Source organism: Nyctereutes procyonoides, unplaced genomic scaffold (genome assembly GCF_905146905.1).
Source record: "Nyctereutes procyonoides isolate TBG_1078 unplaced genomic scaffold, NYPRO_anot_genome, whole genome shotgun sequence".
NCBI lineage: Eukaryota > Metazoa > Chordata > Mammalia > Carnivora > Canidae > Nyctereutes > Nyctereutes procyonoides.
In genome coordinates, this window is record NW_026575052.1 from 72,354,128 (window position 1) to 72,377,306 (window position 23,179).

At 39.7% G+C, this 23,179-nt stretch overlaps 1 protein-coding gene and 1 non-coding gene across 14 annotated transcripts in view; one reads left to right on the top strand and one right to left on the bottom strand.

The window, feature by feature from the left end:
- The window catches only part of MLLT10 (MLLT10 histone lysine methyltransferase DOT1L cofactor), a 249,767-nt gene that overhangs the window by 206,439 nt on the left and 20,149 nt on the right, over nt 1-23,179 (bottom strand). The window contains exon 1 of one of the 13 annotated variants that reach the window (XM_055331283.1): nt 19,738-19,906. The exons of the other annotated variants lie outside the window; for them this stretch is intronic. The gene's annotated coding sequence lies outside the window, so the exon portion shown is untranslated. Of the gene's footprint in view, nt 1-19,737; nt 19,907-23,179 lie in introns of those variants that run through there. 13 annotated transcript variants of the gene reach the window in all.
- Nucleotides 6,496-6,560, top strand: LOC129514312 (small nucleolar RNA SNORD42). The gene has a single exon (XR_008665384.1). It is a non-coding gene; the product is annotated as a small nucleolar RNA SNORD42 (small nucleolar RNA).

The window sequence follows — 23,179 nt, forward strand, 5'->3', positions numbered from 1 at the left end:
ACACACAGATAGATGGTCGACAGACACATGAAAAGATGCTCACCATCATTCATTATCAGGGAAATAGAAATCAAAACCACAATGAGGTATCACCTCACACCTGTCAGAACAGCTAAAAACAAAAATACAAGAAACAAGTGTTGGTAAACATGTGGAAGGAAAAAAACACCCTCATGCACTGTTTGTGGGAATGCAAATTGATGCAGCTGTGGAAAAAAAAACAGTATAAAGGCCTCTCAAAAAATCAGAAACAAAACAAAACAAAAAAAGATTAGAAACAGAAGTATCAGACAATTCACTAATTCCACTTCTGAGTATTTACCTAAATAAAATAAAAACACTAATTCAAAAATACATATGCATCTCTCTATGTTTACCGCAGCATTATTTACCACAGCCAAATAGGGAGGTAACCCAAGTGTCTACGGATAGATGAATGTATAAAAGGGTGTGTGTTTGTGTGCAATGGAATATTATTGCTCAGCCAAAAAAAAAAAAAAAGAAAAATGACTCTTTCCATTTGTGACATGAATGAACCTAGTGAGTATAATGCTAACTAAAATAAGTCAGACTGGGAAAGACAAATGCCATATGATTTTGCTTACATGTGGATCCTAAAAAATAAATGAACAAAAAGCTGAAACAGACCCATAAAACAGACACATAGAAAACTGGTGGTTGCCAGAGGGGAAGTGGGTGGGGGATGGGTAAAACAGGTAAGATTAATAGTAAAATGGATTAAAAGTACACTTTTTTTTTTAAGATTTTATTATTTTGAGGAGAGAGAGAAAGCGAGGGAATGAAAAGCACAAGAGCAGAGAGAGGGAGAAGCAGATTCCTCACTGAGTAGGGAGCAAGACTTAGGACTCAATTCCAGGACTCTGGGATCATGATCTGAGCTGAAGGAAGACACTTAACTGACTGAGCCACTCAGGCACCCCCAAAAGTACACCTATTTTGATAAGCACTGAGAAATACATAAAATTGCTGAGTTATACTGTACACCTGAAATTTATAATAACGCTTTATGTTAATGATACCACAGTAAAAAGTAAAAATCAACAAAATTATCAGGAAAAAAAGAGGATCATTTTACAAACATAAAGGGTTTCACTCATTAAGAAAATACATAAATCCTCAACATCTTCAAAATACATGAAGCAATAATAACATAACAACAACAAAAAAAAGGGAAAACCCACAATTGTATTTGGAGATTTCAACAAACCTCTGTCAATTGACAGAACCAGAAAACAGAAAATCAGGAAGAATACAATAACCCTTGGGACACCTGGGTGGCTCAGTCGTTGAGCATCTGCCTTTGACTCAGGTTGTGATCTTGGGGTCCTGGAATCAAGTCCCACATTGTGCTCCCCCCAAGGAGCCTACCTCTCCCTCTGCTTATGTCTCTGCCTTTCTCTCTGTGTCTCTCATGAATACATAAAATCTTTAAAAATAATGTAAAGGTTTTTAAAATCTTTAAAAAAATATTTTAATTATTTATTCATAGAGGCTCGGAGAGCAAGGCAGAGAGACATAGGCAGAGGGAGAAGCAGGCTCCATGCAAGAAGCCCAATGCAGAACTCGATCCGGGGGACACAGGATCGCAACCTGAGCCAAAGGCAAATGCTCAACCGCTGAAACACCCAGGCGTCCCAATAAATAAAACCTTTAAAAAACAAAAAACCTGTGGACATTTTAAATAAAACAAACATATTCCGAAACATATTAAGGCAAATTAGCTAGAAACCACGGGACCCAAGGAATAACATGCTAGTGACGTTATCAAGAGTTTTTTTTTTTTTTTTGCCTACTATATCCCACTCTTGGAATGGAATAAGTCAGCAATGCAGAAGCACCAAAAAGCACAGAACCCTCACCCTCCCCAAAAAGCTCAAACAAAAGGCTTCCTGTCTCTTTCTCTCTCTGTCTCTGTAGACAAACAGCCAGGAAGGGATCATATTAGTAAGGAAAGAAAACTTTTAGATAGTACTCTACCCAGCTTAACATCACAGAAAAACTAATCCTACCCACTCTTACAATTGGTCAAGTAGGGAACTTAACAACCACCCTTGTGAGACTGAATCCTCCCAAGACTACCACTGGGGTAGTATAAGAGCAGGTCAGGTAGGTAACCAGAATTTTCAGCCTCACTAGATGGTAAACAGCATGTCCCTCAATGGTGATAAGGGAAGGATGGACTTCTACTTTCATCTGGCAGTAACAAGGAAACAAAACCTATCCCGTGGAGTGGTGTCAGAAGGTACAGCAAGGAGTTAGGAGTTTTACCAATACACAGTGGTAAGTGAGGCCACATTCACTGTGGAAATCAGGTAGAGAGTCATAATTTGCCAATACTGTTCAGCATTAACAAGCAGCCTCCCTCAAGTGTCAACAAAGGCCCAATGGGGAACATGAACTTCATCTCATACCTGGCATAAGGAGATGACACTCACAACTCCTCTTGTCAGGCAAGTTAGAGAAACCTAGCTAAAACAGGTTTATGTAAGATGCAAAGTCCCATAGCATAACACACAAAAAAATATTTTTTTTAAGATTTTATTTATTTGACAGAAAGAGCATAAGCAGGGGGAGGAGCAGCAGGCAGGGGGAGAAGGAGCAGGCTCCCCGCAGGAAGCCCAATAAAGGGCTCGATCCCAAGATGCTGGTCATGACCTGAGCCAAGGGCAGACATTTAACCAAGTCACCTAGGTACTCCAAAAAATGTTCATGTTTCAATCAAACATCATTTGTCATAACAAGACCAGAAGACCTCAAACTGAATGAAAAAAATAATTAATAGGTGCCAACACTGAGATATTTATAATTTTAACATCTGACCAACGTTAGAATTATCTGATGAAGATTTTATGGCAGGGGGATCCCTGGGTGGCACAGCGGTTTAGTGCCTGCCTTTGGTCCAGGGCATGATCCTGGCGAGCCGGGATCGAATCCCACGTCAGGCTTCCGGTGCATGGAGCCTGCTTCTCCCTCTGCCTGTGTCTCTGCCTCTCTCTCTCTGTGACTATCATAAATAAAAAATAAAAAATTAAAAAAAAAGGTTTTATGGCAGTCATAATAAAAATGACTCTGAGGGGCACCTAACTGGCTCCGTCAGTAGATTATGCTACTCTGCATCGCAGGGTTGTAAATTCAAGCCCTATGTTAAAATTTTTTTAAAAAAAGGATTCCATGATGGGGCCCTTGGGTGGCTCAATGGTTGAGTATCTGCCTTGGGGTTCAGGGCATGACCCTGGGGTCTTAGGATTGAGTTGGAGTTTGGCAACAGGCTCCCCGCAAGGAGCCTGCTTCTACCTCTGCCTAAGTCTCTGCCTCTCTCTGTGTGTCTCTCATGAATAAATAAATAAAATCTTTAGGGGGAAAAAAAGGATTCCATGAGCACAGAAATATAAAAAGCCTTAGCAGAAACTGAAAATATAAAGAAAAAATGGAAATTTTTAGAACTGAAAAGTACGATATTCAAGATAAAGAGCTCAATGCATGACCTCAACAGTAGAATTAAGGAAAGAGAGTAAAAGAATTCATGAACTAGAAGATGTAACCATGAAAATTACTCAATGTAAGCACCAGAGAGTGGAGAAAAAACAAAAATGAACAGACTCTCAGAGATCTTTGGGAATATAACAAATAATCTTAACATTTATGTCATCAGAGTCTCAGGAAGAAGAGGAGAAATAAAGTGGAACTGAAAAAGTACTCAAATAAATAACAGCTAGAAAAACTACCATTTTGGTAAGCCATAAAACCACAGAATGAAGCAGCTGAGCAAATGTCCAAAGGGATAATTCTAAAGGCATCTACCTCTAAACACAACCTAATTCAACTTCTGAAGTCTAAACACAGGAAACATCTTGAAAGTAGCAAAAGAAAAACATTTTATTTATAGAAGAAAAATAATTTGGGAACAAATTTTTTTTTAAGATTTTTTATTTATTCATAGAGACAGAGAGAGAGGCAGAGACACAGGCAAAGGGAGAAGCAGGCATCATACAGAGAGCCTGATGTGGGACTCGATCCAGGGTCCCTAGGATCACGCCCTGGACTGCAGGCGGCGCTAAACCGCTGCGCCACTGGGGCTGCCCTGGGAACAAATTTCTTATCAGAAACCACACAGGCCAGAAGAAAGTGACACAATAATAAAGAGGAAGCTGCAACGAAAATGAAAAAATATAATAAACTGAATTAAAATGAAAATAAAATATAATAAAATTTGTGGGACCCAGCTAAACCAGTGATAAGGGGAAAATCTCTAACAATGCACAAAGTGGAAGAGTCCCAAATCAATAATCTAAGCTTCACCTCGGGAAACTAAAAAAAGAACAAAATAAACTCAAAGCAAGCAGAAAGCAGATAAAAATAAATATAAGAGCAGAAATCAAAGAAATTTAAAATAGAAAAAATAAAGTCAACAAAACAAGGAGTTGTTTCTTTCAAAAGATCAATAAAATTGATAAACCTCTAGCAACACTGACAAAGAAAAGGAGAGAAGACAAATCACCAATATCAAAAATGAAAGAGGGGATATCAGTACAGATCCCGCAGACATCAAAAGAGTAATAAGGGAATGCGATGAACAACTCCACACATAACTGACAGCTTATATGAGATGAATTCCTTCCTTAAAAAATATAACTTACTCCAATTCACCCATTACAAAACTGGTCATAGCCCTTAACTTTTTAATTTTTTTAATTTTTTGAATTTTATTTATTTATTTTATTGGAGTTCAATTTGCCAACATACAGCATAACACCCAGTGCTCACCCCACCAAGTGTCCCCCTCAGTGCCCATCACCCAGTCACCCCAACACCCGCCCACCTCCCTTTCCACTACCCCCTTGTTCGTTAGGTGTCTCTCATGTTTTGTCCCCCTCACTGATATTTTCACTCATTTTCTCTCCTTTCCCCTTTACTCCTTTTCACTATTTTTTTATATTCCCCAAGTGAACGAGACCATATAATGTTTGTCCTTCACCGATTGACTTATTTCACTCAGCAGAATACCCTCCAGTTCCATCCACATGGAAGCAAATGGTGGGTATTTGTCATTTCTATGGCTGAGTAATATTCCATTGTATACATAAACCACATCTTCTTTATTCATTCATCTTTTGATGGACACCGAGGCTCCTAAATTTTTTCTTAAAGTTACTTAATTTTTGTTTAGTAATCTCTACACTCAAAATGGAACTTGAACTCACAACTCCAAGATCAACAGTCATATGCTCTTCCAAATGACCCACCCAGCCAATGCTAGCCCTGTAACTATTTTCAAATTTTAATTTGTACTTTAAAAACTACCAAAAAGGGGGATCCCTGGGTGGCGCAGTGGTTTGGCGCCTGCCTTTGGCCCAGGGCGCGATCCTGGAGACCCGGGATCGAATCCCATGTCGGGCTCCCGGTGCATGGAGCCTGCTTCTCCCTCTGCCTGTGTCTCTCTGCCTCTCTCTCTCTCACTGTGTGCCTATCATAAATAAATAAAAATTAAAAAAAAAAAAAAACTACCAAAAAGGGGGATGCTTGGGTTGGCTTAGCGGTTGAGCATCTGCCTTCAGCCCAGGGCCTGATCTTGGAGACCCAGGATCAAGTCCCACGTCAGGCTCCCTGCATGGAACCTGCTTCTCCCTCTGCCTGTATCTCTGCCTGTGTGTGTGTGTGTGTGTGTGTGTGTGTGTGTGTGTCTCATGAATAAATAAAATCTTTAAAAAAAATAAAATAAAATATATATTTAAAAACCAACAACACAAAGAAACTAGATAATGAAAATAATTTTGTGAAAGAATAAAGTAGAATCATCCATGTGACTGAAAAATCATCATGTACTATAATTAAGACACCTGGTACTGCCAGCCAGAGACAAAGATGCAAAGATCAACGTAACAGAACAGAAAACCCAGAAATACATCCAAAGATGCCCAGCTGATTTTGGACAAAGGTGCAAGAGCAATTCAATGGAAGAAGACAGACTTTTCAAAAAAAAAAAAAAAAAAAAGACAGACTTTTCAACAAATGGTTGGCATGGAGCATTTGGAAATCCACAGGCAAAGAGACAAGGTAAAAAAAAAAAGTCTTACCCTTTATATAAAAATTAACTCAAAATGAATCAGAGATTTAAAAGTAAAACATAAAACTATAATATTTTTAAAAGAGGGGCATCTGGCTGGCTAAGTCAATAGAACATGAAACTCTTAATCTCACAATCAGGTTCAAGCCCCATATTGGGCATAGAGCTCACTTAAAAACTAAATAAATAACAAGAAAACACAGGAAAAAAATCTTTGGGATTTAAGATTGGGTACAGGGTTATTAAGTTTGATAACAAAAGTATGATCCATAAAAGAATAAATTTATAAATTGTACTTCATCAAAAATAAAAACTTTGCTCCAATTTGGGATAAAATAAGAGCAAATCATGTACTTGGCAAAGAGCACATAGAATATATACAGAACTGTCAAACTCTACAATAAAAAAATAAGCAAATGATGAAAAAATCAATATCTGAATGAGAACAACATTAACAAAGAAACCACTGATGTGCCAGAAGAAACCAGAGGAGAGAAAGACAGCGTGAGAGCAGCAGGGTGTAAAGGCATCCTTCTCCACAACAGGCCTCAAGGAGAAAAAAAAAGTCTATGTTCACCTTGCTCCTATTATGCTTTGAATGTTGCCAACAAAGTTGCGATCATCTAAACTGAGTCCAGGGGCACCTGGGTGGCTCAGTTGGTTGAGCATCTACCTTCAGCTTAGGTCATGATCTCAGAGTCCTGGGATCAAGCCCCACATTGGGCAGGCGGGCGGGGGGGCGGGGATATGTCATCACTGCTCAGTGAGGAGTCAGCTTCTCCCCCTGCTCATGTTCTCTCTCCTTTTCTCTCAAATAAGATTTAAAAAAAAAAAAAAAAAAAAAACCCTACAACAAAACAAAAACAAAAACGGAGTCCAGCTAGCTAATTCTAAATATAAATATTTTCAGGATCAGTTGGCTGGTTCAGTCAATGGAGCATGTAACTCTTGATCATTGGGTCATGAGTCTGAGCCTCATGCTGGGTGTAGAGATTTTTTTTTAATTAATTAATTTTCACAATAATTGGAAAATAGGCAAAAGTCACAAATAGACATTTGCTCAAAAGATAAGACATATGACCTAAAAAGGATATATAAACAGCAAATACATAAAAAGATAAAAGATGGTCAACATCATTAGCCATTAGGCAAATACAAATTAAAATCACAATAGGGGTGCCTGGGTGGCTCAGTCAGTTAAGCATCTCCCTTTGGCTCAGGTCACAATCCCAAGGTCCTGGGATCAAGCCCCACATTACATTCCCCATTCAGCGGAGAATTTGCTTCTCCCACTCCCTCTGCTGATTTCCCCTGCTTGTGCATGCATGCTCACTCACTCTCTGTCAAAATAAATTTTTTTGAAGATTTATTTATTTATTTATTCAGAGAGAGAGGCAGAGACACAGGCAGAGGGAGGAGCAGGTTCCACGCAGGGAGCCCGACGCGAGATCCCGGGTCTCCAGGATCACACCCCGGGGCCGAAGGTGGCACTAAACCACTGCGCCACCGGGGCTGCCCAAAATAATTGGCTTTTTTTTAAATCACAATATGGTATCACTATATGCCTACCAAAACTACTAAATAAAAAGAATGACCAAAAAAAAAAAAAAAGTGAAAATGCCACATGCTAGCAACGATGCCAAAAAACTGGCTTGCTCAGACTTCTAATGGAAATGGAAATGGTACAGTCACTCCGGAAAACACTTTAGGAATTTTTTTCCTTAAGATTTTATTTACCCACCATTTGCTTCAACGTGGATGGAACTGGAGGGTATTATGCTGAGTGAAGTAAGTCAGTTGGAGAAGGACAAACATTATATGTTCTCATTCATTTGGGGAATATAAATAATAGTGAAAGGGAATATAAGGGAAGGGAGAAGAAATGTGTGGGAAATATCAGAAAGGGAGACAGAACATGAAGACTCCTAACTCTGGGAAACGAACTAGGGGTGGTGAAAGGGGAGGAGGGCGGGGGGTGGGGGAGAATTGGTGACGGGCACTGAGGGGGGCACTTGACGGGATGAGCACTGGGTGTTACTCTGTATGTTGGTAAATTGAACACCAATAAAAAATAAATTTATTATTAAAAATAAATAAAGGGCAGCAAAACAGAAAAAAAAAGATTTTATTTGACAGAAAGAGAGAGTACACAAGCAAGCGGAGAGGCAGAGGGAGAAGTAGGCTCACCACTGAGCTGAGAGCCCAAAGCAGGGCTCAAACCCAAGGGCCTGAGATCATGACCTGAACCAAAGGCAGACACTTAACCGACTGAGCTGCGTAGGCACCTCGGCAATTTCTTCTAAGAAACTACACATGCAGCCCTCATACAACTCAGCAATTGCACAAATGGACATTCATCCCAGAGAAATGGAGACCTATGTTCACACAGAAATCTACACAAGAGTAGTTTAATCAGCTTTATTCATGATAGCCCCAAACCAGAAATACCTGAAGTATCTTGCATCAGATGAATAATTAAACAAACTGTGGTATACCCATAACATAAAACACTAAGAAAAAGCAACGGAGCTACTGATACACATTCAACAAACTGGATGAATCTCCAAAGAATCTTGTTACATGAGGGAAAAAAAAAACAATCTCAAAAAGTTACATGTTCTTTGCTTCCATTTATATAGCATCCCTGAAATGGCAAAATTACAGAACTGGTTGATACATCAGTGCTTGCCAGGAACTAAGCCTGGAAGGAATTAGTAATGAAGTAGGTATAGCTATAAAAAAGGTACTATGGAAAAAAAAAAAAGGCACCATGAGTGATCCTTCTGATGGAATTATTCTGTTAACCATATCAAATTCAATAACCTGATGCTGATATTATCCTGTAACTTAAAAATACCAACATAGGGGAAACTGAGTAGATGGTATACGAACTCTCTTTGTATTATTTTTTACACCTGCATGTGACTCTATATTTGACTCAAAATAAATCTAAAAAAAAAAAAATTAAGCCTTTTATTTACTCATGAGAGACAGAGAGAGAGAGAGAGGCAGAGGGAGAAGTAGGCTCCATACAGGAAGCAGGACTTGATCCTGGGACTCGAGAATCATGATCCAAACCAAAGGCAGACGCCCAATCACTGAGCCACCCAGGCGTCCCAAAAGATTAAAAAAATAACAACAACAACAACTATAAATGAACAATCTTAATAGGAAATTAAAACAATTGCATTTATCAGGGGGCCTAGGTGGCTCAGTCAGTCAAGCATCCAACTCTTGATCTCAGCTCAGGTCTTATCTCAGGGTTGTGAGTTTAAGCCCCATACTAGGGTTCACACTGCGTGCGGAGTCTTCTAAAAAATAAATAAATAACTGCATGTATAACAGCATCAAAAAAAGAAATTTTAGGAATACACTTATGCAGGGGCACTAGGCTGGCTCACTGTTGAGCGTCTGCCTGTGATTCTAGAGTCCTGGGGTCGAGTCCTGCATCCAGCTCCTCACGGGGAGCCTGCTTCTCCCTCTGCTTATGTCTCTGCCTCTCTGTGTCTCTCATGAATAAATAAATATAATCTTTAAAACAAAAACAAGGAATACACTTATCCAAAGAAGCAAAGAACTTGTACACTGAAAACTACAAAATGTGGCTGAAACAAAATTGGCAAAAAAGGTGCTCAGCATCACTACAGGTAGAAAGAAATCAAAACCACAAGGAGATACCACTTCACACTAATAGCATGGCTATAATTTCGAAGAGAAAAGAAACCAAAAATAAGAGTTGGAGAAGATGTGGAGAAACTGGAACCCTCGTGTATTGCTGATAGGAATGTAAAATAGTGCAGCCACTGTGAAAAATATTTTGGCACTTCCTCAAAAAGTGGAACACATGGGCAGCCGGGGTGGCTCTGCAGTTAAGCACTGCCTTCAGCCCAGGGCCTGATCCTGGAGACCCAGGATTGAGTCCCACACATCAAGCTCCCTGCTTCTCCCTCTGCCTGTGTCTCTGCCTCTCTCTCTCTCTCTCTCTCAATCTCTGTGTCTCTCATGAATAAATAAATAATTTTTTTTTTTAAAAAAGTGGAGGGCAGCCCGGGTGGCTCAGCAGTTTAGCGCCGCCTTCCACCCAGGGCCTGATCTTGGAGACCCGGGATCGAGTCCAACGTCAGGCTCCCTGCATGGAGCCTGGTTCTCCCTCTGCCTGTGTCTCTGCCTCTCTCTCTCTCTCTCTCTCTCTCTCTCTCTCTCTCTCTCTATGTGTGTCTCTCATGAATAAATAAATAAAATCTCTACCAAAAAAAAAAAAAACTTTTTTTAAAGTGGAACACAATATTATCATATGACCTAGCAATTTCAACCCCAATATGTTACCAAAAAAAAAAGAGGACTCAAAAAGGTACTTATACACCAATGTTCATAGCAGCATTATTCACAATCGTCAAAAGGTTAAAAACAATCCAAGTCCATCAATAAATAAATTCACAAAGTGTATATATTTACAATGGAACACTATACAGTCATAAAAAGAAAGTAAATTCTGACACAACTACAACATGAAAGAACATTAAAACATTAAGCTAAGTGAAATAAGCTAGATACAAATGAAAATATTTTATGATCTCACTTATATGAGATATCTATAGTAAACAAATTCATAAAGGTAGAAAGTAGAACAGAAGTTACCAGGGATTAGAGAAAGGATAGAAAAGAGACTTATTGGGGGAGTCTCTAGGTGGCTCAGTGGTTTAGCACCTGCCTTTGGCCCAGGGCATGATCCTGGAGACCCAGGATTGAGTCCAACATCAGGCTCCCCGCATGGAGCCTGCTTCTCCCTCTACCTGTATCTCTGCCTCTCTCTCTCTCTCTCTCTGTGTGTGTGTGTGTGTCTTTCATGAATAAACAAAATCTTAAAAAAGAGAGAGTTATTGTTTAATGGGTACAGAGTTCTGTTTGATGATGATGAAAATAGATACTGGTGGTTACACAACACTGAATATTCTTAATGCCACTGAGTAGCATACTCAAAAATAGTTAAAATGGTAGATTTTATGTAATAATTGTAAATTATCATATTCACAGATTAAAAGATTCATAAATGTAAGATGTCGCAAGGTGATTTATAAAATCAATGCAAAACTAATCAAAACAGGGATCCCTGGGTGGCGCAGCGGTTTGGTGCCTGCCTTTGGCCCAGGGCGCGATCCTGGAGACCCGGGATCGAATCCCACATCGGGCTCCCGGTGCATGGAGCCTGCTTCTCCCTCTGCCTATGTCTCTGCCTCTCTCTCTCTCTCTGTGACTATCATAAATAAATAAAAATTTAAAAAAAGAAAAAAAAACTAATCAAAACACTGAAAGGATTTGTTATGGAACAATAGGATTCTGAATGACAATCAAATACAAAAAGCAGTAAGCAAAATGTAATAAAATAAAGTAGATGAAGAAGAAGAGACGTGGGAAGGACTAATTTTATCTGATATCAGTTATTGATCATCTGACTCTTGCTGTTGGTTCAGGTCATGATCAAGGGTTCTGGGATAGAGTCCCACATCAGGCTTAGCCCTCACTGGAGAGTCTGCTTGAGATTCTCTCTCTCCCTTCCTCTGCTCGCACACATGTGCTTTCTCTCTCTCAAATAAATACACCTTAAAAAAAAAAAACTGGATCTTCCTACTTAATGTTACGTTACACATATATCTAAAATACATAATATATATACCAGTTAATATATATGGAGGCACCTGAGTGGTATAGTCACTTAAGCATCTTACTCTTGGTTTTGGCTCAAGTCAAGATTTCAGGTTCATGAGATTGAGCCCCACAATCAGGTTCCAAGCTCAGCACAGGGTCTGCTTAAGACTCTTTCCCTGCCCCTCCACCTTGTACTAGGGCTCTCTTTCTCTCTCAAATAAATAAATACATCTTAAAAAAAGATAACTTAAGAAGTTAACATATATTTCCCCACATTTTACCTATACACAGTATCAAATTCAGACAAGTTGGTTATAGACCAAAATATAAGGAGCAAGGGAAAAAATTCCTTCAGAAAATTATAGAGGAAAATAATTTCAGGACCTCAAGTCAGAAAAAAAATTAACAGGTCACAAAAAGCACTATCCACAAAATTTGACTAACCTGAAAATTTCTGACTACATTGAAATTAAGAACTTCTCTTTCAAAGAATAAAATAAATGAAATGGCCAACCAGGTGGCTGGTTAGCTCAATTGAATCACAATGTGGCACTAACTTCATCAAAAGTTTGCACCCCAAACAAGCCAAAAGAGGCATTAGTTTTCATATTTACCCAAAAACTCAATTTTTAGGGGAATAAAATAAAGGAAAAAAAATAAAATAAAATAAAATAATAAAGGAACCACTAACACGGAGAAGCCATATGCAAGTCACTAGTGAGAAAATCCATATGGCCTATAAATATACAAAAAGGGACTCATCATCATTAGTAATCTGAAAATTGCAAATTAGAAACCACAATGAGATACTACCATACAACTATGAAAATGACTAGTTAAAAAGACTGACAGGGCAGCCCGGGTGGCTCAGCGGTTTAGTACCGCCTTCAGCCCAGGGTGTGATCCTGGAGACCTGGGATCAAGTCCCATGTCAGGCTCCCTGCATGGAGCTTGCTTCTCTCTCTGCCTGTGTCTCTGCCTCTCTCTCTCTCTGTCTATCTCTCATGAATAAATAAATAAAATCTTAAAAAAAAAAAACTGACATACTAAGCATTGATTAAGCACTGACAGAAGAAACCAATCTATAGTACAAAAGTAAAGTGAAACAACCACTTCTGAAAATGAACTGACCTTCCTAACAACCTCACACCTGCACTTCTAAGTATATACCTGAAGCAGTGTTTCTCAAACTTTTCTGACCATGAACCACTTTAAGAAATATGTTTTTATTAAAAAGATATATATATATATATATGTTTTATATTGCAAGCCTGTATATATACACAGGATACTGAAAATGCACTATGAATGTTTTTCTGCTCTATTTTTTTAAGTTAGTTGCTCCCTACTAATCTGATCTCATGACCCTTTTGGGAGCACATCCAACAGTTTGAAGAGTAGTAACCTAGATAAATTCCTGCACATGTACAAAAATATTCATGAAGATGTTCATAATGCAAAACACTGACAAAAATCTGTATGTCTGTCAACAGCAGCATGGACAGTATGTAATCCATATCCTAAAATATTATACAACAATGAAACTGAATCAACTATAGGTACATGCACCAAATAGATAAATTTCAAAAGCATACTGTGAATTAAAAAAAAATCATTTAAGTATTATTTCATTTACTTAAAACACAAAACTCTCACAACTAATATGTTGTATAGAAATAAAACTAAAGAGGAGCGCCTGGATGGTTCACTCAATTAAGAGTTTGCCTTCCAAGCAGCCCCAGTGGCCCAGCGGTTTAGTGCTGCCTTCAGCCTGGGGTGTGATCCTGGAGACCGGGGATCAAGTCCCACGTCAGGCTCCCTGTACGGAGCCTGCTTCTTCCTCTGCCTCTCTCTCGATCTCTCTCTCTCTCTCTCTGTCACGAATAAATAAAATCTTAAAAAAAAAAAAAAAGAGTTTGCCTTCCTCAGGTCATGACCTCAGGGTCCTGGAATCAAGCCCACCAGGCTCCCTGCTCAGTGGGGAGTCTGCTTCTCCATATGCCTCTCTCCACCACTCATGCGCTCTCTCTCAGTTTCAAATAAATAAAAAATAAAATCTTTAAAAAAAAAAAAGAAAACCGAAGAACAATTAATACAAAACTCAGAGGACTCAGGAAAGTGTTTCCTTCAGGAAAAGTGGAAATGTGATGAGGGAGAGACATACAGAGGTCAAAGGTATGGGCAATGCTCTGCTTATTAAGCTTTGTTAATAAGTACATGTATATTCATTTTATTATTTAGTTTTAAATGTCCATCTACTAGCTACACTCTTTTCTTTGAACCTTATGTCTTACAACTAAAAAGAAGTTAAAATCAGAAAACTTGGGGATCCCTGGGTGGCGCAGCGGTTTGGCGCCTGCCTTTGGCCCAGGGCGCGATCTTGGAGACCCGGGATCGAATCCCACGTCGGGCTCCCGGTGCATGGAGCCTGCTTCTCCCTCTGCCTGTGTCTCTGCCTCTCTCTCTCTCTCTCTCTGTAACTATCATAAATAAATAAAAATTTAAAAAAAAAAAATCAGAAAACTTAGGGTAGCCCTGGTGGCTCAGCGGTTTAGCGCCACCTGCAGCCCAGGATGTGATCCTGGAGACCCGGGACTGAGTCCCGCGACGGGCTCCGTGCCTGGAGCCTGCTTCTCCCTCTGCCTGTGTCTCTGCCTCTCTCTCTCTCTCTGAATAAATAAAAAGTCTTTTAAAAAAATCAGAAAAATTAAAACTAAAAATAAATAAAAATATGTTAAAATCCTACACACACACACACACACACACACACGCACAAGTAAATTAAAATCCGTAAGATTGGGTGCATGGAAAAAAAAAAAAAGATTGGGTGCATGGGTGGCTCAGTCAGTTAAGCATCTGACTCCATTTCGGCTCCAGTCATGATCTCAGGGTCGTAAGTTGGGCGCCACACTCACCATGGAATCTGCCTGAGATTCTCTTCATATCCCTCTGCCCCTCTGCCCCCTATTCAAAGGTACATGCTCTCTCTCTCAAATAAAATAAATAAATAAATAAAATATTTAAACAAATATAATACATAAGGTTAGTCCAAAAAAATGAAAAGTGTTTGTTTGGTTAAGAGTGAAACCTTGGGCAGCCCGGGTGGCTCAGCGGTTTAGGACCGCCTTCAGCCCAGGGCCTGATCCTGGAGACCGGGGATCGAGTCCCACATCTGGCTCCCTGCATGGAGCCTGCTTCTCCCCCTGCCTGTGTCTCTGCCTCTCCTTCTCTCTCTCTCTCTCTGTGTCTCTCATGAATAAATAAATAAATAAAATCTTTTTTAAAAAAAAGAAAGAAAACTCAACACTTTCCAAAAATATCAGTTACCAAAAGCAGTTAAACATCCATAAAATTAATGTTGCCAAAAAAGTGAAGATAAAAAAATTCTGGGCACACCTGGGTGGCTCAGTTAAGCATGTGAATCTTGATTTCAGTTCAGGTCATGATCTCAGGGTTGTGAGATCGAGCTTCACTCTGGCGGTGGAGCCTGTTTAAGAGTAAGTCTCTCTCTCTCTCCCTGTCCTTCTGCCCCTCCCCATCTCCTTCTCTAAAAACAAATAAACAAACAAAACCTTCTGGAACATCTAAAAAAAAAACTTTCGTAAACAGAGAAATAGCTCATAGAAATAGCGCTTTTTTTTTTTTTTTTTTTTTTTATTTACCTAGGATAGTCACAGAGAGAGAGAGAGGCAGAGACACAGGCAGAGGGAGAAGCAGGCTCCATGCACTGGGAGCCCGATATGGGATTCGATCCCGGGTCTCCAGGATCGCGCCCTGGGCCAAAGGCAGGCGCCAAACCGCTGCGCCACCCAGGGATCCCCTTAAAAAAGATTTATTTATTTATTCATTCAGAGAGAGCGAGAGAGAGGCAGAGACACAGGCAAAGGGAGAAAGCAGGCTCCATGCAGGAAGCCCGATGTGGGACTCGATCCTGGGTCCCCAGGATCACACCCGGGGCTGCAGGCGGCGCCAAACCGTTGCACCACTAGGGCTGCCCCGAAATAGCGCTTTTTTTTTAAAGATTCATTTATTCATTTGACACACAAACACACATACACACACACACACACACACAGAGAGACATAGGCAGAGGGAGAAGTAGTAGGCTCTCTGCAGGTGCCTGATACAGGACTCGATCCCAGAACGCTGGGATCATGACCTGAGCCAAAGGCAGACGCTCAACCACTGAACCACCCAGGTACCCCTAAATATATTTCCTAACTTTAATGACAAAGGGACTAAAGTAGTAACAACAGGTTAAAATATACACATATAATGGCAGAAACTAAAAAACCTCAAGAAAAAAAATCCAACCATGAAAGACTAACATCTTTATAACTAATAATATACAGCTGACCCTTGAACAACATGGAGGTTATGGGTGTCAACTCTTGCATCAAAACTCGACACTCAAACCTGTAAGTCCCCAAGAATTTAACTAGTAATGGCCTACTGTTGATCAGAAGCCTTACCATAATAGTCAACATATATTTTATATGTCTTAAATACTGTATTCTCAAAATAAAATAAGTTAGTAAAAAAGAATGATTGGGTTTTTTTTTGTTTTTTTGTTTTTTTTCACAAGAAACAGAGAGAGAGGCAGAGACATAGGCGGAGGAAGAAGCAGGCTCCATGCAGGAAGCCCGATGTGGGACTCGATCCCAGGACCCCAGAATTATGCCCTGAGCCAAAGGCAGACGCTCAACCACTGAGCCACCCAGGTGTCCCAGAAAAAAGAAGTATTAAGAAAAGCTTAAGGAGGGGTGTCTAGGTGGCTCAGTCAGTTTGGCTCCATTCTGGACATGGAGCCTACTTTAAAAAGAAAAAGGAAGTAAGAAAAGTGTTAGGGAAATAAAATACATTTATAGTACTGTACTGTATTTATTTTATAAGTCTGAATATTAATGGACCCAGACGACTCAAACCCAGTGCTCCTGGGTAAGCTGTACTTCCTAATCTCACCACATTGATGTTATTTCATTTTTCTCCAATTCTAAAATAACATCAAGATGAAGATATTCACATACACATATGTATTAACACTTCTGGTTACCTGCTTGAAGTAGAATTTATAGTGTAGCGTAACATCATCTCTGGAGTGCCCAGGGTTCAAAACCTGGTGTACCCATTGAACAAATTACTAACCTGCTCTAGGACCCAAGCTGCCTCATTATTGAAAAACAATACATATAAGGGCACCAGGCTGGCTCAGTTGGGTTAAATGACTGCCTTCAGCTCGGGTCATGATCCCAGGGTCCTGGGTTCCAGCCTCACATCAGGCTTCCTGCTCAGTAGGGAGTCTGCTTCACCCTCTCCCTCTATGTACACGCTCTCTCTCAAATAAATAAATCTTAAAAAATAAAAAATAAAAATCCCACATACAAATAATACCAATTTCATTGTCCTGCTTAGAGGGTAAAACATATTCCTTCATATAAAGTACCTTAGAGGGATGCCTGTGTGGCTCAGCGGTTGGGCTCCTGCCTTTGGCTCAGGTCGTGATCCTGGAATCCAGGAGTGAGTCCTGCATTGGGCTCCCTGTGAGGAGCCTGCTTCTCCCTCTGCCTATGTCTCTGCCTCTATGTGTGTGTGTGTGTGTGTGTGTGTGTGTGTGTGTGTATGTATGTATCCCTCATGAATAAATAAATAAATCTTAAAAAAAAAAAAAGCACCTGAGAGTACTGGACACATAAGCAGAACTCCATGCTATTCTGCAGAGGAAGAAACTGCAGCTTAGAAGATAAACCTACCCAGTCACAGATCTAGTCCATCTAACTTCAAGCCTGTGATCTTAACCTTACTACTATACTGCCTGATGTCTATGGGCAAAATTATGGATTTTTTTTCTCTACTTATCTTTATTTCCTCAATTATCCAAAAATAAGCATGCCTGCACTTAGTATACAAAAATAAGAGCCAATTTTCTTAAGATGGAAAATAACAGTTTGCACTTTGGGACTTAGAGAACAGAAAAGCACTGATGACATCTGAGAGTAGTAACACACAGAAAGTCATCTTTTGGAGTTATTTGTCTGCTCCTAGCTATGTAGGAGATAGAGTAGAGAAAATGGTAATAAGAGAGGCGGTGACCATACAGAGAAAAAACAGTTTGCATCTTGTTAGGGCAACTACAATCCCTACTCGGCTCTAGAACAATACTATAATTTTCTTTCTTTCTTTTACTTAGGTAATCTCTACACCCAACGTGGGGCTCAAACTCATGACCCTGAAATCAAGAGTTGCATGCTCTTTCAACTGAGCCAGCCAGATGCCCAATACCATAATTTTCTAACCCTACTCCATAACTGCAGACGTAGACTTTTTAAAGTAAATTCTGCACCAATGTTGGGCTCAAGCTCACAATCCTGAGATCAAAAATTGCATGCTCTGCCAACCAAGCTAGTCAGGTGCCCCTAGACTTTTATTATTGCTGGGTACAAGGGGGTTGGGGACCAGTGTTTCCCCAGCCATACTCCACACATAAATTAAATGTGTCAGGGATGCCTGGCCAGCTCAGTCAATACAGCATGTAACTTGGGGTCATGAGTTCAAGCCCCATGCAGAGAGATTACTTAAAAAAAGTGTCACTGTAAAATACAATCCTTTGGCTCCACCAACAGTTAAGAAACACTACAGAAGTTGGAAATGACAACCACACTTGTTTTGTAGGAGATAATCTTCAAACAGAAGTGGACTGTACTAAAAAGGAGAGAAGAAAAGGGAGAAGTCTGCTATATGTGTAATGTGCTCCATTTTACCAAAAAAAGAGGAATAAAAATAAGAATCTATATATTTAAAGCATCACATATATAAATTAGGAAAATGAATAAAAAACAGTAACAACTGGAAGTTTAAAAGCAAACCTAGGCAAATAAGAGGTTTAGAAGGAAAACCTCACTGTTTATCTTTTGTGTTATATATTTTTTTAATTTTATTTTTAAGTGATCTCTACACCCAATGTGGGGCTTAAACTCACAACCCCAAGATCAAGAGTCTCACATTCCACCAACTGAGCCAGCCAGGCACATCTACTGTTTATCTTTTTCTTTCTTTTTTTTTTTTTTTTTTTTAAGATTTTATTTCTTTGAAAGAGAATCTAAGGTGGGGGAGAGGACAGAAGGAGAAGCAGATTCCACACTGAGCAGGAAGCCCAATGCAGGGTTTGATCCAGGACCCTGATATCATGACCTAAACCAAAGTCAGATGCTTACCTGACTGAGCTATCCAGCTGCCCTGTTGTTTATTTTATTAAACTTTTGAAACATGTCAGTATGTCACCTTACCAAAAACTAAGTTGATTTAAGCTGTTATAATAATCTCAACAAAACACTAAAGCTTAAATTATGCCAGTGACTACCTGTAGAGAAATCAAATTTAAGATCCGTAGGATATCTTAATAGACATATCCAGAAGGTAATTGCAAACATGGATCTGAAGGAATAAAACTTTTCAAGTAATATTGATGCTTAGAAGATCCCCAAGCATGCATCCTAAGTTTTCATAGGGTAAGGTAATCAAATAAATAACCCAGAAAAACATCATGTAACTTAAATTTTAAAGAAGGAACTAATACCAAACAGGAAATCAAAAGGAAATGTTTGAAGAGGTAAGAGAAGAAAGCAGCTTCCCAAAAGTCATGAGAAAAGAAAGTTGCAATGGAGAGATCATAGTTTTTGCAATGGCACTAGTGATCAGAGAGCAATGGAGTGATCATAGCTTTAAATGCTGAAACTGGATCAAATAGAATGAAAACTGAAAAAATACTGGATTTGCCCCCTGACGTTAACATCAAAAATCAATAGCGGTGGACTTAAGAGCCAAATGTAACGGTATCAAAGGTGTTTGTGGTATCTTATGCGTTTATTTATAGCCAAACAAATTTTTCAGAAAAGGATTTGAGGCAGCCTACAAATAAACAACCTGTATTATAACAACAAAAAATAGAAAAATGAACATTCAAAGTCAATATGAAGGACATCCCCCTGATTTAGGGAAACTGCTCTTACCCCTGACTCCAACTATGTGGTTCTAGTGAGGGTTGCCATTCATAGTACCCTCCCCACTCCAGCCACAGGGATGGTGGGTACATGATCCAAGACAGGCCAATCAGAGTCCTTCCCAGGATTCTTCAAGAGAGCCCCTTCTTCTGGTAGAAGGGGCTGGGAAGATGAGAGCCAAGAGCTGCCAGCAGTCATGGTTCCAGCCTCATGAAGTAGAGAGTCTGTAGTATGAGAGAATGAAATCAACACGCAGAGAAACAGAGATAAGAGGTGAAGTCCTACACCCCACAGGAGGAGGAGGAAGAAACAAATATACTAATAATCAGATTAATATTACTGATGTAACTAAAGACCAGATTTGGTTCTGGGCTGCCTGGTAGCCAGAACAAAAAGAAAAATAGAATGTGTATCAGTGAGCTATCAAAAAGGAGGAAATATACCAAGATCCTCGAGGGAGTCAATTTTCCTGACACGTTATTAAGTTATTAAAAGAATTTATTGTACACAGACTTCTATGTAAGGGTCACTGAAAGACAAAAATGGACAACTGTCCATGATGAGAGTATTATAGTAAATGCAGATTTCATAGGCTATTGCTTTAAAAGACAACTAAGTTGTATCTCAATCATTATGCAAACTAAGAGGCTAGACTATTATAGACAAGTGAAGTGGAGTTATCAACTACAGTTTTATTCTTCCAGGAAGCTTGCTAGTGAAGAGAAAAGACAAAAAAAAACGAAAGGTGAAAAATACAAAGGGAAAGCAGAATTCATGGGAAAATTCAAAAATGTCTGTGAAGTAGTGGAGGAAAAAAATCAAGTAGAAAGAACACACGAAAACATAAAACAAGACCCTGGGAGAAATGGTAAAAGACCACATCACAAGCACAGATAGTTCTACTTAAAAATTACCTCCTCTCCTTCCTAGAACTCCAGGAAATGAGATAAAAGGACATAAAGCTACAAACAGAAAAAGAACATAAGAGAAGACAACAGCTATAAAATTTTGGAAGCTACAAGGGAGACAAGTAGTAAATGACTCAACAAATCAGAAAAGGTTGTTGTAGTAAGATAAGCCCAAAGCAATATATCTTAGATTACATAGCACTAGCAACTGGAAGAACTTTAGGTACCAAGCAACAGGGACAAGGGAGTCACAAATGCACATAGCAGTATATATATCCAAAAGGAATGTGTTCAGGTGAAGCTAACAACAGGAGAGACAGGATATACTCTGGAAAACAACCACGTTCCCCGCTAATCTCCTCAACTACCCCCAATCCTGGAAAACTGCAGAAAGGGTAAACAAGGAAATTTGAATTCAGGGATACCAAGCATAGCTGAGGAAAGGGGTACCATACCAAACATGAAGAATTAACTGAAAACCTAACTCCGTATAGAGAAATTCCAGCAAACATCTGGCTCAAAGAATACTGGTAACCAGGTTAGTCAATCCCAAAAAGATGACTGGAATATTTCCCTCTCAATACACTAACCAGCTGGTGGTCTCCTAATAAAAGAATCCGCTCAGATCACCTATAAGGAAGCCAACTTGCAACAATCCCTGCCACACACACACAGAACTTCCAATCAACTCATCAGAAGTTTGTCTTTAATTCAAATAGGTGGCTAAGAGTCACCACCTTTTTAAACAAGGTCTCCAGCAAGACAATGGTACAAATGAATTCTGACTGAGGAAAAAAGTCCCAGGAGCAGATGAAAAGTTCAGAAAACTGAAACAAAACAAAACAAAACAAAACCCCTCTGACTAATATCCTCACAGTTAAGAGAAAAATTGCATCCAAAAGATATTCCATGGGACGCCTGGGTAGCTCAGTGGTTGAGAGTCAGCCTTCAGTTCAGGGCATGATCCCAGGGTCCAGGATGGAGTCCCACATCGGCCTTCTTGCAGGGAGCCTGCTTCTCCCTCTGCCTATGTCTCTGTCTCTGTGTATATCTCTCATTAATAAATAAAATCTTTTTAAAAATAAAAAAATAAAGACATTATCCCATACTCATGCAATGGAAGAATAGGTATTATTAAAATGTCCTTACAACCCAAAGCAGGCTGCAATCCCTAACAAAACACAAACATTATTCACATAAGTACAATAAAACTAAAATTTGTGGGGAACCTGGGTGGCTGAGTGGTTGAGCATCTACCTTTAGCTCAGGTCATGATCCTGGTCCACAGGATCCACATCAAGATTCCCACAGGATCCTGCTTCTCCCTCTACCTGTTTCTGCCTCTGTGTCTCTCATGAATAAATAAGTAAAAAAAAAAATTTTAAAAACATTAGGGGGGATCCCTGGATGGCTCAGCGGTTGAGCGTCTGCCTTCGGCCCACGGCATGGTCCTGGGGTCCCCGGATCGAGTCCTACATTGGGCTCCCTACATGGAGCCTGCTTCTCCAGACTCTGCCTGTGTCTCTGGCTCGCTCTCTCTCTCTCTCTCTCTCTCTCTCTCTGTCTCATGAATAAATAAAATCTTAAAAAAAAATACCCTAAAATTTGTATGGAACCACAAAAGACTCCAAATGGTCAAAGCAATCATGAGACAGAAGACCAACGCTGGAGGTATCACAAGCCCAGATTTCAAGATATACTATACTATAATAATCAAAACGGTATGGTACTGGCACAAAAACAAACCCATAGATCAGTGGAAGAGAATTGAGAGCTCAGAAATAACCCCACACTTTTATGGTCAATTAATCTGGAACAAAAGAAGCAAAAATGTACAATGGAGAAAAGACCGCCTCTTCAACAAATGGTACTGGGAAAACTAGATCACTTTCTTAGTCGCACACAAAAATAAATTCAGAGGCACCTGGGTGGCTCAGTGGTTGAGCATCTGTCTTTGGCTCAGCTAGTGATCCCAGGGGTCCTGGGATCAAGCCCCACATCAGGATCCCCACAAGGAGCCTGCTTTTCCCTCTGCCTATGTCTCTGCCTGTCTCTCTTATGAATAAATAAAATCATAAAAAAAAAAGCCCTCAAAAATGGATTAAAGACCTAAAATGTTTGACAGGAAACCAGAAAACTCCTAGAAGAAAATACTAGCAGTTTAATATCTTTGACATAAACCATCGAAACATTTTTCTAGATATGTCTCCTCAGGCAAGGGAAACAAAAGCAAAAATAAATCACTGGGACTACATCAAAATAAAACACTTTTGCACAGCAAAAGAAACCCTCAACAAAATGAAAAGGCAACTCATTGAATGGGAGAAAATCTCTGAAAATGATCTGATAAGTGATTAATATCCAAAATAAATAAAGAGGGCAGCCCGGGTGGCTCAGCTAAACTGCGCCGCCTTCAGCCCAGGGCGTGATCTTTGAGACCTGGGATCAAGTCCCACGTCGAGCTCCCTGCATGGAGCCTGCTTCTCCCTCTGCCTGTCTCTGCCTCTCTCTCTCTCTCTCTCTCTGTCTCTCGTAAATAAATA